Raw genomic sequence first — 17,547 nt, 5'->3', positions numbered from 1 at the left:
GGAAGGCCCACCTCTGCTCCCGAGCTCCTGCACCCCCCAGGCCCATGCTGGAGCTCTAGGCTGGGAGGCCTGTTTCAGGGCTGCAGGGGTGGGCATGTGGAGAGGACCCCCACGGGTGCTCGAGGCTCCAACAGGACATGAGTGTCACCTGCTCGACGCCTGCTGGGACGCGGTGACTGAGTCAGCAGAGGGGGCCAAGGGCGACCTGCTCGACGCCTGCTGGGACGTGGTGACTGAGTTGGCAGAGGGGGCCAAGGGCGCGCAGGACTTCCAGCCCAGCGCTGACCAGTCCCCGGAGCAAAGGGAGCTCACCAAGCACCTTGGCAGCCGCCATCCCCCCTGCCTGACCTCGCACCGAGGACGGGAGGATGCCCAGGAGAGGCTCCGACACCAAGAGCACAGACGGGGGCCACGAGCACGGCTTCTCCTGGGACTTCGTTTAAAAGAAACCGCCTTTTAAAAAGCCAGATGCAGACCAGAATTATCCTGGAACTTCTTGAAAAATACAAATGCCCAGGTATTGCGTTTTCCCCCAAAGCTCCAGATATGTTTCTAATGAGCAGCTGTGTTTAAAACCGACTGGACTATATGATGACCTTTTACTTCTATCTAGTTTGTCTCACTTTTTCTATTTCATAGTCAGGGCTCATTTCGTTTAGTTTATGTTTTCCCACTTCTCCATCTCTTTTTTTTTTCATTTCTTTCTCAAGCCTTATCAAGTGTAGTAGAAAAGCTTTTGTATATATATATATATTATAGTATGCATACATACATGCTATATTATACATATACATTCATACTATATATACATATTATAGTAGGTATAATATGTATATTTTAGAAAACTTAAGAATTTTTGCCTAATTAAAAAATTTATGACATTTTGATTTCACTTGTTTGACTTAGTATGAAGAGAACGCTAGACTTCTGATTTTAAGCAAATAGATATGCAACAAGCAACAAAGGTTTACTGTAGAGCACAGGGAACTGTGGTCAATAGCTTGTAATAACCTGTCATGGATAATAATCGGAAAAATAATGTATGTGCATACGCGTTACTGAATCACCTTGCTGCACACCTGAAACACTGTAAGTCAACTATACTTCAATCAAATACATATATTAAGAGAAAGAAACCGCCTTTTAAGCATCTTCTCCCATATTTCGAATAGCTTCCTGGGAAAGGGTTCTTACAAGCAGACGATCTGTGTTATCAGCGTGTGTGCGTTTCTCCGTGGGCTCCCCCATGAGGAATGAAGCCAGGCTGCCTTCCAGAACACTGCCCAGTTCACACTAGGGCAACGCGCAGCTCTGCAGGTCAGGGTCTGACCCCGCGCAGCAGGCAGGAAGAGGCGGGCATCGGGCACAGTGGCCCCTCCACAGGCCTCCCAGAACCCGCACAGATGGAGAACGTGATGGAAAATGCACGCAAACACGGATTCAGGACTCTCCAAAGACACTTGTCAGGGCTGCGCTTCCCAGTCCCACAGCCTCCTGGGCTGAGAAGTGAGCGTGCGGCCCCCCACCCAACGTCACACAGTCACTCCAACATGGGAAGAGTGAGGGTGACTTGCCCGACAGTGTTTATAAATCTACTTCATTAATTTGTAAGCATTTGGACTTCTGTCAACTGCACTAACAATAAAAGGAAAATCATTCTCAACACTCATGGAGGACACAGTTTTTTAAAAAAAAGAGTGGCAGAGGGAAGAAATCAATTCCAAAACTCGAGATCTGGTTCTCCTTCTAGCTGGGACCACAGGCGGGCAGGCCTGCTGTGATCTGAGCCTTCTGAGCAGCGTGAAGATGAATGTCCCAAAGGCCGCCGAGCAGGCTGACTGCTGCGCTGGTTTCAGCATTTGTACCACTTCCTGATGCTCGAGAGTGGGTCACTCCCTGGGACCTCTCGGCTGCCACACAAAGAGGGACTACTAACGAATCCTCTCCCCTGATCAGCCAGGCCAACACCCCCGAGAAAGGCTACTTCACACCCCCAAGCCAAGAGGAAAGTGAAAGTGTCTGTGCCAGCTGCTCAGTCACGTCCGACTCTTTGCAACCCCATAGACTGGAGCCTCCAGGCTCCTCTGTCCATGGGATTCTCCAGGCAAGAATACAGGAGTGGGTAGCCATTTCCTTCTCCAGGGGATCTTCCTTACCCAGGGAGTGAACCCATGTCTCCTGCCTTGCAAGCAGGTTCTTTACCGTCTGAGCCACCAGGGAAGTCCCTGGGAAGAGAGTGGGTCTGAAATCCATTACTGGTGTCCCTATAAGAAAGCCATGGGAAGGTGCAGACCGCAGGTGGGAGAAGCAGGAAGACGGCCAGGGGACGATGGAGGCAGAGGTTGGAGGGGTGTGTCCACAGGTGAAGGTCAGGTCAAGGTTACCAGCCACCACCAGGAGCTTCAAGAGGTGAGGAAGGATCCTCCCCTGGAACGCGGGTTGATGAGCCCTTGATTTTGGACTGTGACCTTCAGAACTGTCAAGAGAATACATTTTTGTTGCTTTAAGCCACCCCCTCACGGGCATTTACTCCAACAGCCACAGAAAACTGATACGCAGCGATTTACACTCCGGGAGCAACACCATTCAAAGCTCTTCTCAGCTGATTCCTCTCTGGGCAAACCGCACACCCAAACTCGCACACCCTGTAACCTCTTCAGAATAAGGAAACAATCACAGCGAGAGGTAGTCACACTGGCATTCGTGTAAAGTCCCTTGGACTTCCCTGGCGATCCAGTGGTTAAGACTCTGTGCTTCTGATACATGGGACATGGGTTCAATCCCTGGTCAGAGACGTTCCGCGTGCCTTGCAGCCAAAAAACAAAAGGCCCTTGGAAGCCACTGGCTAACAAAGTGACAAAGACGGGAAACAAGCAGAAGGGAGACAGGCTTTGGGGAGCTGCACAGACTGGGTCTCAACGCTGGAGCCTCTGGGCAAGGCTGCACTGAGCGCATCCACCTTTACACCTGCTGCTCCCTCCGCCTGGAACGCACCCTTCCCTGCTCCCACTCCCAGTCACTCAGAGACGCCTTCCCTGACGGCCCTTTCTCAAGCTGCAAAACACACACACACACAGCACATGCTTCCCTGGCTGAAATTGACACCTTGGTTTCTGTAAACCTATGTAGGTTTTATTTTTTGTCACCATCAGAACAGCCAGGATGGAACCTGCTATTTGTATTACTGCTTCTTTAGCAACTAGTCCAACTGAGGACAAGTTTGAAGAATAATAAATAAACAGTCATGGGGTCCGGGACTATAGCTGCTGTTGCTGCTGTTGCTAAGTCGCTTCAGTCATGTCTAACTCTGTGAGACCCCATAGACGGCAGCCCACCAGGCTCCTCTGTCCCTGGGATTCTCCAGGCAAGAATACTGGAGTGGGTTGCCATTTCCTTCTCCAACGCATGCATGCACGCTAAGTCACTTCAGTCGTGTCTGACTCTGTGCGACCCCATGGACAGCAGCCCACCAGGCTCCTCTGTCCACGGAATTCTCCAGGCAAGAGTACTCGAGTGGGTTGCCATTTCCTTCCCCCCGGGACTGTAGGGGGACCTGCAATCAACACAACTGGGGCAAGACAGTTCTCTCCAGAAAACGTAAAACCTCTCACCCTTGAGCCTCAGAGGTGGGGTGACCAGGAAGCCCAGGCTGCCAATGGTGGTCACGCAGATGCTGGAGCAGTGAGAGGGAATGAGACGGAGCTAGAGGGAAGGCAAGCAAGTGGGGAGAAACAGAATCCAGGCCAGATGGAGGGAGGTGGAGGCGAGAACACAACACGGGCAGAAGAGGCAAAATAGAGAGAGAGAGAGAGACCTCCACTTCCAGATAGAGCAACAGGTGCTGGGTTTAGCCTCCTGCCTGAAACCACCGAAATGTGCTCAAAATATACGATAAATGGTGTTCAAACACGCAGGACCATGACGCGAGAGAGCCAGGAAACAGACCAGGTGAGTCCTGGGGCTGCTCTCCGATTCCTGCTCTCACAGTGTCTGGGCCACGGTCCCAGGAGGGGCCAAGTGATGCCGGGTGAGTTCCCTGAGCAGAGGCAACAGGCTGAGAACTCAGGGGGCCAAGGGGACAACCGCCCAGGAGGACAGAGACCAGGAGAGGACAGCCTGGAACACAGAGGCCACTAGAGACCTGCAGCGGGTCCTTGGAGCATTCTGAAGGATGAGGCCAGCCCATTCGAGGCAGCCAACCTACCAGGGGAACTACAGCTCACAATGCACGTGAATCACAAGGGTCCAGGAACACTGCCTGCTCCCACTGGACAAACTGGAAAACCTCATGACTTACGGGACACAGAACACACAGAGGGCTGACCTCAGCAGTGGGAAATACCCAGGCCCAGGCTGAATGCGGCTATCGCCCAAAGAGCAAATACAGGAAGCGAGACCTGAAAGGATCAAACTGTCTTTAAACAATTTAACTGAATGTTAACAAAGAACTCAACAGAACAAAGTTCAACAATATTGACACAAATTCAAAAATATAGACTCAACAAGAAAAATCCACAGTTTACAAACCTGAGCAATAAAAATAGCACTATATTAATGAAGCAATGAAAAATGATCAGGTATGCAAAGGAGCAGGAAAGTACGAGCCATAATGAGGAATACAACCAACCAACCAAAACTAGACAGGACTGGATCAGATGTTATAATTAGCAGACAAAGCATTCAAAATTATATTAACTGATTTCTTCATGGTCAAAAAGGCAAGCAGAGACATGAAAGGTTAAAAACTAAATCAAGTGTTCAAAGATGAAAACGACAATATCTGAAATGAAAACTACACCAGATAAAAGATTCACAGCAAAATGGACAACAGATAAAAAGATGATGAAATCGAAGATATTGTGGAAAAGCAATAGGAAGAAAATAACAAATTATTAGAAGAGAACAGATTATCAGAAAGCCATGAAACTTCCATCGGCCTAATACATATGGAACTAGGAGTTCCTGATGTAAAAGAGTACAAGAAATTATTTGAAATTTTGGCCAAAAATAATATTCATTTGATGAAAACTATAAATCCACAGACCCAAGAAGCTCAATGAAACCCAAGCTTAAGAACCATAAGGAAGACTACGCCAAGGCACATCATAACAAATCAAAACCAAAGATAATGAGAAAAATCATAAAAACAGAGGGAAAAAAACACATATTACATCCAGGAAACAAACTTAAGATTGACAGCAGATTCCTGGCTGGAAACAATGCAAGTGAGTGGACAATGGAGCGACGCTTTTAGAGCATTTTCCCAAAAACTCAAACGAGAATCACTTAACCAGGGAAAACACCTTTCAAAAATGAAGAGTCTTCAGACATATATAAAAGCTGAAAGAACTCAAGTCTTCCTTGCAAAAGATGTTAAAGGAGAAATTTCAGGCAGAAAGAAATAATACCAGAAAAAAAAATGAAATTACACAAAAGAATGGAGACAATAGGAAATGGCAGTCACATGGGTAGATAGACGAGTTTCTCTTACTTAAACCTCTTTAAATTGATGGTTTTGAACTGTGGTGTTGGCGAAGACCCTTGAGAGTCCCTTGGACTGCAAGGAGAGCCAACCAGTCCATCCTAAAGGAGATCAGTCTTGGGTGTTCTTTGGAATGAGTGATGCTAAAGCTGAAACTCCAGTACTTTGGCCACCTCATGCGAAGAGTTGACTCATTGGAAAAGACCCTGATGCTGGGAGGGATTGGGGGCAGCAGGAAAAGGGGATGACAGAGGATGAGATGGCTGGATGGCATCACCGACTCGATGGCCCTGAGTCTAAGTGAACTCCGGGAGTTGGTCATAGACAGGGAGGCCTGGCGTGCTGCGGTTCATGGGGTCGCAAAGAGTCGGACACGACTGAGTGACTGAAATGAACTGAAACACATGTATTTACAAATATCTATTTATTTATAAACATACACATTTAGGAGTTTTTAAACATGTAGGAAAAAATATATGACAGCACAAGCTCAAGAGTTGAAAAGGGGGAAAGGCAGCAGCTCGTCGTGAGGCGCTCACACTGTACGTGCGCGGGCGCGGTGTCACTGAAGGGACTGTAAGGAGGTAAAGGTGTAAAGCAAGGAGTTATAGCTAATACATCGACAAGGGAAGTAACATAGAAGCATAAAATCCTACTAATCTAAACGGAGGCAGAAAGAGGAGAATAAAAAACAGATGGGACAAGAAGAACACAAATAGCAAGATGACAGATTTAAATCAAACTATTACCATTTTCACATTAAACATGATCCAACTCTAAGCTGTTGATAATCAATGCACATTAAAAATCAAGACAGAAACAGAGGGAAAGAAGCTAGGAGAAAACATACCGGTTTAATGTTAATCAAAAGAAAACTAGAGAAGTTACATTTTTTTCCCAGGAAACTGACAACAAGAATGCTTCCCAAATTACTCTGTGAGGTCAATATTACTACCCTGATACTAAACAGAAAGCAGATTGATGTCCTGCACAAACGCAGATGCAAAAATTCTAAGCAAAACTGTGGGAAATCAAATATATAATACTTCATAACCAAGGGTGATTTATTTCAGGAATGCAAGGTTGATTTAGCATTTGAAAAACCAATCAATGAAGTTCACCATATTAACAAACTAAAAATAAAAACCATAAGATCAATTCAACAGCTGCTGAAAAAGCATTCGACAAAACCCAACATCGATTCATGACAAGAACTCTCAGCAAACTAGGGCCAGAAAGAAACTGACAAAAGGCATTTCAGCAAAGCCCACAGCAAACTCCACACTTCACAGTGAAAGACTGAATAAAGTCCTCCAAAGATCAGGGACAAGATAGAGAAGTCCAACTTCACAGCTTCTGCTCAGTAAGAAGAAAAATGAATAAAACACATCCTGATGTGAAGGGAAGAAATAAAACTCTCTTCATTTGCAGACAGCATCATGGTCCATGCAGAAAATTCCTCAGAATCCTCAAAAAAACTACTAGAACTAGTGAGTGATTTAAGCAAAATTAGCGGATATAAGATGGATTTAAAACTATCTGTTGTGGGGACTTCCCTGGTGGTCCAGTAGCTAAAACTCTGCACCTTCAGTGGAGGGAACAGGGGCTCGATCCCTAGTCAGGGAACTCAACTCTACACGCCACAGCTAAGACCTGGTGCAGCCAAAATAAGTGAATAAATATTAAAAAAAAAAAAAAAACCCACTGTGTTTCTGCACAGTGGCAGGGAACAATTGGAAACGTTAAGGACGATACCATTTATAACATTGACCAAAAATACGAGGTGCTTTGGGGAAAAGCTGACAAAGTCTGTGAAAGACACACACTCAAAAGGAAAACCCGAGGCTGAGAGAGGACTTCAGAAAACAAGAGGCAGCGGCTAGAGGAGAGCCCCGAGGTTCAGGCTGTCACCGATCTCAGCTCCAGTCTCTGCTTAGGGACCTGGTAGCATGGGGCCTCCCCTGCAAGGTGGGGATGACAGGGAGCTCGGCTGACTTTCCTGGGAACAAATGTCATCATTTCCATTTTGCAGAAATACGTGACGCAGAAGCAATTGGCTCTGGGGATCCTCTTCCCAGAAGTCCCCCCAATCAGATTGGCCCTACCGCACCTCCACCCCCCAGCCACAGGGCATGGGAAGTTCTTTGCTTTATTTAAACGGATGCTGCCTACTGGTACTTTTGATCAACAGGTACAGGGTGGAAGTAAAGAGAACAGAGGAAGCTGTTTCCATGCAAAAACGTGGAGGAGGTGATGAGTTTGGCTAATTGATGGTCTGGGGAGTTAAAATAGCATTTCCCGCCAAGGTGTGAGGCGAAGAAAGGCAAGAAAGCATCAAGTTCCCACCCTGGGCCGTCTAACAACGCTTCCTATGAGCCCACAGCTCAAGTCCAAGTCAGAAAAACAACAAAGCAACACTCGGGGCCTACCTGAAATAGATACAGGCCTCCAGAAAAGCCCTGCGGATGGCATGTTTGAAGAAGCCTGTCAATTCACAGAAATACACCACGCCACGCTTGCCCACATGCCAACATGGATCAAATGAATTGCAGCTCAGGAGTTCAAGCCTCTAGAAAGTGCTGGAACTACAACCCAATGGGGTTGGTACAATCCCTAGTCACCACTCGTGACACCTCAGTAGAGTGCTGGAGGAAAACCCTGGGTCGCCAGGGGGTGGCGTGGGGATAGAAGGAAGCAGTGGGCGTGTGGGATTAGCAGACGCAAACTGCTACAGGCAGGACGCACAGACCACACGGGCCTACCGCATAACACAGGGAGCTCTAGTCAGCGTCCCGTCAATAAGCCACAGTGGAAACCAATTCCGAAAAGAAGGTATACATGTGTATAACTGAACCACTTTTCTGTACAACAGAAATTAGCACAACATTGCAAACCAACTATCCCTCAACTTAAAAAGGAGAAAATTTAAAAAAAGAGAAATCCTGGGTCGGGGGGGGGTGGTGAGGATGGATCATCACACAGCCCCTCCTTCCTTCCAGAGGAGCCCTCGTCACAGCCCTGTCCTGGCCGCCCAGTTACTCCTCATTACAGAGCAAACCTCCACTCTTACAGGGCAGACTGGCCACAGCCCTGCTTCCCCTTGAAACCCCGTGAAAAAACAAAAGTGATTTTGTTTTTCACACACAGGAACACAGAGACAGACGGAAAAGGAGCAGCGAGAACAGCAAAGGAGACGCTGCTTGCTGACCGAAGGCTGGCGAGCGTGGCTGGCACCAGGGGTGGACCGGTGCCAGTTTGCAGCACGGAATTCCAGAAGGGCTCGGAAGTGACCCAAGGGCTTCTCGCAGGCCGAAGGCAGGAAGACCAGTGCAAAGGCTGTCCGGTAGCAGCCAGACCCCCGGGTCCAGTCCTCCCCCCAGGAAGCTAGCTGACTGTCCCTATCCCCATCGCAGGAAAGAAAGTGGACATTCTGGAGGAAGACCCAGAACGTGCGGGGGTGGGACCACGCAGGGAACAGGGGCGCACCAGCAGGACTGCTGCCCCCACACGGCCCCTTCCCCTCACTGGGACCCTGAACTCAAGATGTGTCTGAGGAACCTAAGGAACCCAAGAGAAGAGGTTCACTTCCAGATGTTGGAATTCCCCAGTGACATGGCCCCTCCCCTCCTCTGACCCTCCACGTGGGATGGTCCACCATCTACCACCCTTCCCATCACATTGCCAGTAACCCACCTTAAACAAACAGCCGAAGACGGACCGACTCTGAGCAAATTAAAAGTAAGATCACAAGAGAAGGCAAGGTGGCAGAGAAGCGGATGGACGTGGGGCACACCTCTCCCCATGGGTGCATCAGGGTCACGTCCTCAGAGGCGGGAGGTCTGAGAGCAGGCAGGAGTCCCTGACCACCAGCAAGGGATATACAGATTCTCACAAAAGGAAGGGAAGGAGAAAAGACGAGAGTGAGCAGGACGGGACCTGTACCCACGGGGTGGGGAAACTGAAGCAGGGGTCAGAGCCCCACAACGGGGCAACTGTTTGGGACACAGGGCAAGCATCTGAGGCTGCTGGAGAGTGCCACAGCTGATCTGTGATTGTCTGAATGGAGTGAGAACCACACAGACAATCCTTGCCGCAGCCCTACGTACCCTGGACAGGGACGCAAGTCCCCTGGAGCACATGGTGGCTGGGAGCTGCCGGCTCCTGACTACAGGGAGATGGCCTGGGGAGACACGAGGGAGATCACGGTGGGCAAAAGGCCAGCGGCCATGGAGGCCAGGCGATAATGCTGGGTCAGTGAAGCCATCACTGTAGCCTTTCTCTCCCCTGGAATCCCCTGGCATCGGCAGCTGAGAACAGAGAAAGGCCCCAGAGAGGATGGCCATTTGAGTGCCTGATACGCTGAATAACAGAGAAGGACCCCAGCTGGGGGCCCTGGAGTGCCGCCTGCACCAAGCGACAGAGAAGGACCAGTCCGGAAGGCCCTCTGAAGGCTGCCGGAGGCTGGAGAAAGAGGACAGAGCCAGAGCTCTGGGCAGCTGAGCGCCTCTACATTGCTCTTTGCAGTTCTGCGGGGGTTTTCTTTAATATTTTTTGGTTTTTTGTTCTTTCTCTTATCGTACTTTTGCTGCTGTAGTTATTCTTTGATATATCTTTTTATACACTTCTATTTAACTTGGCTCTTCTATTTCTTTCCTCTTCTTCCTCTTCTTTATCTCGCCATGTTTGTTAGTTCGCTTTCTCTGCTTTATTCCGCAGTTGGCACTCTTCTGTGGCCTTATTTTCTGGTTTGTGTGTTAGTTTTGTTTTTAATCGATCCATATCATCTTTGGTTTCCTTTCCTCACCAGCTCACTCTCTTGCACTTTCTTTTCTTTGGACTCCTTCGGTTTCCCGTGCATGTGTGCGCGTGTGTGTGTGTGGGTGTGTGCGCGTGTGTGTCCGTGCGTGTGTGTGCATGTGCGCGAGCGTGTGTGTGCATGCATGCATGTGTGTGCGTGCGTGTGTGTGCATGCATCTGTGCGCGCGCGTGTGTGTGCATGTGTGCGTGCGTGCGTATGTGTGTGCATGTATGTGTGCATGTGTGTGCATGTGTGCGTGCGTGCATGTGTGCATGCGTGTGTGCGTATGTGTGCGTGTATGTGTGCATGTGTGTGCGTGTGTGTGTGTGTGCGCACGCGCGTGTGGGTGTGGTGTGTTCCTTTGGTTTTGTTATTATGTCTGATTTTGTATTTACCATTTGTCGGGGTACATTGTTTGTTTCTTGTTTTGTTTCACTGTCTGTTTCTGTGTGTTGGTTTTAATCCCCTTTATCACCATAACAAAAGGCTTGTGGAACCTTTGTTCACCAGCCGGGTTATCAGGCCTGAGCCTTGGGAGTGGGAGCGCTGAGCCCAGGACCCTAGACTGTCAGAGAACTCCTGACCCCATGGAGCACTCTCGTGAAGGCCTCCACCTGTATCCAAGACTAGGCATCAAGCAACTGCCGGCAGCACCCAGCAAAGACACATCATTCAAACAACAAGCAAGAGAGGAACACAAACTCAGTCATCAGAAGACAGGATTCCCACACACACCCCCAAAGATGCCGCCGCACACAGCCCCGCCCATCAGAAAGAAAAGCGCACCTCCTCCCACCAGAACGCAGGCACACGTCCCCCGCAGCACGAAGGCTACACAAACCACTGGACCGACCACACCCACCGAGGGAAGAAGCCCAGAGGAAAACGGAAGACAACACTGAAGATGAGCAAAAGGAGGCCCGAAACAGTAAGAAAGAAATGAAAGACACAGATACCGCACAAATGGAGGAACAAGGTGAAAACTCACAGGACCAGCTAAACAGAGAGGAAATGCGCAAACTACCTGAGAGAGAATTCAGAGTGACGATAGCACAGATGACCGAAGCCTCGGAAACAGACCGGACGCAAAGAAAGAATCGATGAAGACGTTTCACAAGGAGCTAAAAGAAATAAAGAATAAGCAGGGATGAACAACACAATTACCGAAACTAAAAATACCCTGGAAGGAGCCATCAGCAGGATAACTGAACCAGAAGAATGGATAAGTAAGCTCGAAGACAGAATGGTGGAAATAACTGCTGAAGAGCAGAATAAAGGAAAAAGAATGAAAAGAACTGAGGATAGTCTTAGTGACCTCTGGGACAATATTAAATGCACCAACATTTGAATTATAGGGGTCCCAGAATAAGACATATTCAAAAGCAGAGACATTACTTTGCCTATTAAGGTCCGTCTAGTCAAGGCTATGCTTTTTCCAGTAGTCATGTATGGATGTGAGAGTTGGACTGTGAAGAAGGCTGAGCACTGAAGAATTGATGCTTTTGAACTGTGGTGTTGGAGAAGACTCTTGAGAGTCCCTTGGACTGCAAGGAGATCCAACCAGTCCATTCTGAAGGAGATCAACCCTGGGATTTCTTTGGAAGGCCTGATGCTAAAGCTGAAGCTCCAGTACTTTGGCCACCTCATGCGAAGAGTTGACTCATTGGAAAAGACTCTGATGCTGGGAGGGATTGGGGGCAGGAGGAGAAGGGGACGACAGAGGATGAGAAGGCTGGATAGCATCACGGACTCGATGGACGTGAATCTGAGTGAACTCCAGGAGATGGTGATGGACAGGGAGGTCTGGCATGCTGCAATTCATGGGGTCACAAAGAGTCAGACACGACTGAGCGACTGAACTGAACTGAGAATAAGACAAAAAGAAAGGGTCTGAGAAAATTATTGAAGACATTATAGTCAAAAACTTCCCTAACATGGTAAAGGAAATGATAAACCCAAAGAGAAACACACTGATATACATACAAATCAAATTAACACAGATTGAACACAAATAAAGAATATTAAAAGCAGCAAGGGAAAACAAACAATTAACATACAAGGAAAAACCCATAGAATTAACCGCTGATCTTTCAGCAGAAACTCTGCAGGCCAGAAGGAATGGCAGGATATATTTAAAGTACTGAAAAGGAAAACTCTACAACCAAGATTATGCTACCTGGCAAGGATCTCATTCAAAACTGATGGAGAAATCAAAAGCTTTACAGACAAGCAAATATTAAGAGTATTTAGCACCGCCAAACCAGCTTTACAACAAATGTTAAACACAAGAGAAGGAAAAGACTTACAAAAACAAACCCAAAACAAGTAAGAAAATGCCAATAGGAATATATATCTCAATAGAAAAAAAAGAAAGTGAAGTCGCTCAGTCGTGTTCAACTCTTTGCGACCCCGTGGACTGTAGCCCGCCAGGCTCCTCCATCCATGGGATTCTCCAGGCAAGAATACTGGAGTGGGTTGCCATTTCCTTCTCCAGAAAAATATGGAATGCTTCACGAATTTGCATATCATCCTTGCGCAGGGGACATGCTAATCTTCTCTGTATCATTCCAATTTTAGTATGCCGAAGCAAGCACAATATATCAATAATTACTTTAAATGTAAATGAATTAAATGCTCTAACCAAAAGACACAGACTAGTTGAACAGATACAAAAACAAGATCCGTACATACGCTGTCTACAAGACCCGCTTCGGACCTAGAGACACATACAGACCAAAAGGGAGAGAATGAAAAATGGTATTTCGTACAAATGGAAACGGAAAGAAAGCCAGAGTAGCAGTTCTCACAACAGACAAAATGGACCGCAAAATAAAGAATATTACAAGAGATAAGGAAGGACACTACCTAATGAACAAGGGATCAGTCCAAGAAGACAATTGTGCACCCAACACAGGAGCACTCCAATACATTAAGCATACGCTAACAGGCATAAACGGGAACTGATAGTGACACAGTAGTAACCCAGGACTCTAACACTCCACGTACACCAACAGACAGATAACCAAAACAGAAAATAGGGAAACACAAACCTTAAATGACACACTAGACCAGACAGACCGAACTGATATCTTCAGGACACTCCAACCAAATATAGAACACACTTTCTTCTCAAGTGCACAGGGAACATTCTCCAGGACAGACCACATCTTGAGTCACAAACTAAGCCTCAGTAAATTTAAGACCATTGAAATTGTATCAAGCATCCTTTTTGACTACAACTCTCTAAGACGAGATAGCAATTACGGGGGAGAAAAAGCTGTAAAAATCACAAACATATGAAGATTAAATAATACAGTTCTAAATAACCAACAGGTTACTGAAGAAATAAAGAGGGAAATAAAAATTCCTAGAAACAAATGACAATGAAAACACAATCACTCAAAACCTATGGGATACAGCAAAAGAAGTTCTAATAGGGAAGTTTATAGCCATACAATCCTACCTCAAGAAACAAGGAAAATAACTAACAGACATCCCAACTTTATACCTACAACAACTGGAAAAAGAAGAGCAAAAAAACCCCAAAGTTAGTGGAAGGCAAGAAATCATAAAGATGAGGAAATGAAGGAAACAATTGTAAAGACTAATAAAACCAATAAAACATTACTTTGTGACTAAGGTCCATCTAGTCAAGGCTATGGTTTTCCCAGTGGTCATGTATGGATGTGAGAGTTGGACTGTGAAGAAAGCTGGGCGCCGAAGAATTGATGCTTTGGAACTGTGGTGTTGGAGAAGACTCTTGAGAGTCCCTTGGACTGCAAGGAGCTCCAACCAGTCCATTCTAAAGGAGATCAGTCTTGGGATTTCTTTGGAAGGCCTGATGCTAAAGCTGAAGCTCCAGTACTTTGGCCACCTCATGAGAAGAGTTGACTCACTGGTAAGACTCTGATGCTGGGAGGGATTGGGGGCAGGAGGAGAAGGGGACGACCGAGGATGAGATGGCTGGATGGCATCACGGACTCGATGGACGTGAGTCTGAGTGAACTCCGGGAGATGGTGATAGACAGGGAGGCCTGGCGTGCTGCGATTCATGGGGTTGCAAAGAGTCGGACAGGACTGAGCGACTGAACTGAACTGAATAAAACTAACAGCTGGTTCTTTGAGAAGATAAACAAAATTGACAACCTATTAGCCAGATTTATCAAGAAAAAAAGAAGAATCAAATCAACAAAATTAGAAATGAAAAAGGAGAGGAACAACAGACAAGGCAGAAACACAAAGGTTCGTAAGAGACTCGACCACAAGCAACCCGGTGCCGGTAAAATGGACAACCTGGAAGAAACGGACAGATTCTTAGAGTTCAGCCTTCCAAGACGGAACCCAGTAGAAATTATGAGCAAGCCACATGCAAGCCCTGCAATTGAAACTGTGATCAAAAACCTCCCACAAAACAAAAGCCTAGGGCCAGATGGCTTTACAGGCAAATTTTATCAAATGTTTAGAGAAGTGCTAATACCTATGCTTCTGAAACCCTTCCCAAAACCTGCAGAGGAAGGAACACTTTCAAACTCATTCTACAAGGCCACCATCACCCCGATATCAAAACCATACAAAGAAACCACAAAGAAATTATAGGCCAGTATCACTGGTGACTGTAGATGCAAAAATCCTCCACATAATTCTACCAAACAGAATCCAACAACACACTGGAAAGATTATACACCATCATCAGGTTGATACAAGAATTCTTGTATAGCTGTTCTTATATTTTTATATTCCTGTTGATACCAGGGATACAAGAATTCTTCAATATACACAAATCAATCAATGTAATACACCATGCTAACAAACTGAAAGATAAAAAACCATATGATAATCTCAACAGATGCAGAAAAAGTTTTCAACAAAATTCAGTACCCATTTATGAAAAAAAAAAAAAAAAACTCTTTCAAAAATGGGCAGAGAAGAAACCTACCCTAACATACTAAAGCCGTATATACAATAAGGCAGCTTCCCTGGTAGCTCAGCTGGTAAAGAATCCACCTGCAACCCTGGCTCGATTCCTGGGTTGGGAAGATCCCTTGGAGAAGGGACAGGCTACCCACTCCAGTATTCTTGGGCTTCCCTGGTGGCTCAGCTGGCAAAGAATCTGCCTGCATGTGGGAGACCTGGGTTCAATCCCTGGGTTGGGAAGATCCCCTGAAAAGGAAACGGCTACCCACTCCAGCATTCTGGCCTGGAGAATCCTGTGGACTGTATAGTCCATGGGGAAACCCACAGCAAACATTATTCTAACAGTGAAAAACTGAAAGTGCTTCCTCTAAGATCAGGAACAAGACAAGATGCCCACTCTTGCCACTATTAGTAAACATAGTTTGGAAGTTCTAGCCATGGCAATCAGAGAAGAAAAAGAAATGTTAAAATCCAGATCGGAAAAGAAGTAAAACTCTCACTGTTTGCAGATGACATGATACTATACACAGAAAACCCTAAAGATGCTATCAGAAAATTACTAGAACTAATCAGTGAATTTAATAAAGTCTCAGGATATAAAATCAATACCCAGAAATCACTTGCATCCTATACACTAACAATGAAAAATCAGAAAGAGAAATTAAGGACTCAATCTCTGTTTGTAAACAAACTCTGTTTTATCACTGCAACAGAGAGAATCAAATGGAATAAACGTATCTAAGGAGACAAAAGAGCAACTATACAAAATGCAGAAGCTGTAAGACGCTGATGAAATCAAAGATGACATAAACAGATGGAGGGGTATTCCATGACTACACACTCAGACCACCTGAGAGCTTGAAAAAGAAAAATCAATGCCTGGCCCCACCCCCAGGATCATGAGGGGGTGAGCCTGGGCACCTGTATTTTTTTAAATTTATTTTTGGGTGCACTGGGTCTTCACTGCTGTGCGTGGGCTTTCTCTAGTCGCGGCAAGTCGGGTCTACTCTCTAGTTGCAATGCATGGGCTTCCCGTTGCAATGGCCTCTCTTGTTGCAGCTCGTGAACTCAGCTCCTGGGTTGGAAGAATCAATACCGTGAAAATGACTATACTGCCAAATGCAATCTACAGATTCAACGCAGTCCCTATCAAATTACCAATGGCGTTTTTCACAGAAGTAGAACAAAAGATTTCACAACTCATGTGGAAAGACAAAAGACCCTGAATAGCCAAAGCAATCTTGAGAAAGAAGAACGGAGCTGCAAGAATCAACCTTCCCAACTTCAGACAATACTACAAAGCTACAGTCCTCAATAAAGTATGGCACCACCACAAAACCAGAAACAGAGACCAACGGAACAAGACAGAAAGCCCAGAGACAAACCCACACATCTACGGACGCGTCATCTTTGACAAAGGAGGCAAGAATATACAGTGGAGAAAAGATGGTCTGTTCAATAAGTGGTGCTGGGAAAACTGCAGTTACATGTAAAAGGATAAAATTAGAACACTTCTTAATACTATACACAAAGATAAACTCAAAATGGATTAAAGACCTAAGTGTAAGACCAGAAACTATAAAACTCTTAGAGGAAAACATAGGCAAAACACCCTCTGACATAAGTACCAGAAAGATTGCCTAGAATAATGGCAATAAAAGCAAAAATAAACAAACGGTATCTAATTACACTGAAAAGCTTTGGCACAGCAAAGGAAACTAAATAAGGTGAAAGGACAACCCTCGGAATGGGAGAGATTAATAACAAATGAAACAACTGGCAAAGGATTAATCTCCAAAACATATAAGCAGCTCAATATCAGAAAGACGAACAACCCGATCAAAGAGTGGGGAGAACACCTAGACAGGCGTGCCTCCAAAGACGACATACAGATGCTAACAGATATATGGAAAGATTCTCAGCATCACTCATTACTAGAGAAATGAAAGTCAGATCTACATTGAGATGTCACTTCACACCCTTCATCAGAATGGCCATCTTCAAAAAATCTACAAACAACAAATGCCGGAGAGGGTGTAGAGAAAAGGGAACCCTCTTGCACTGCTGGTGAGAATGTAAACTGATACAGCCACTATGGGAGAGAATGTGGAGATTCCTTAAAAAACTAGGAATAAAGGACCACATGACCCAACAATCCCACTACTGGGCATACACTCTTCAGAAAAACATGACTGACAGAGACACACGTATCCCAGTGCTCACTGCAGCACCTGCTACAGGTGGCCAGGACACGGAGGCAGCACAGACGTCCATCGACAGGTGAACGGGCACAGCAGCCGTGGCACAGACACGCAATGGGTGTTTCTCAGCCATAGAAAGGGATGCATTTGAG

At 46.2% G+C, this 17,547-nt stretch overlaps 1 pseudogene; it reads right to left on the bottom strand.

Moving 5' to 3' along the window:
- Window positions 1-12,774: 12,774 nt before the first annotated feature.
- LOC138084827 (U6 spliceosomal RNA) lies at window positions 12,775-12,872 on the bottom strand (annotated as a pseudogene).
- Between the last annotated feature and the right edge of the window lie 4,675 nt (window positions 12,873-17,547).

The sequence above is a fragment of the Capricornis sumatraensis genome, chromosome 8 (genome assembly GCF_032405125.1).
Source record: "Capricornis sumatraensis isolate serow.1 chromosome 8, serow.2, whole genome shotgun sequence".
Lineage (NCBI taxonomy): Eukaryota > Metazoa > Chordata > Mammalia > Artiodactyla > Bovidae > Capricornis > Capricornis sumatraensis.
Note: the sequence above shows the minus strand (reverse complement) of the source record. Positions and strands in the feature narration are given on the sequence as shown.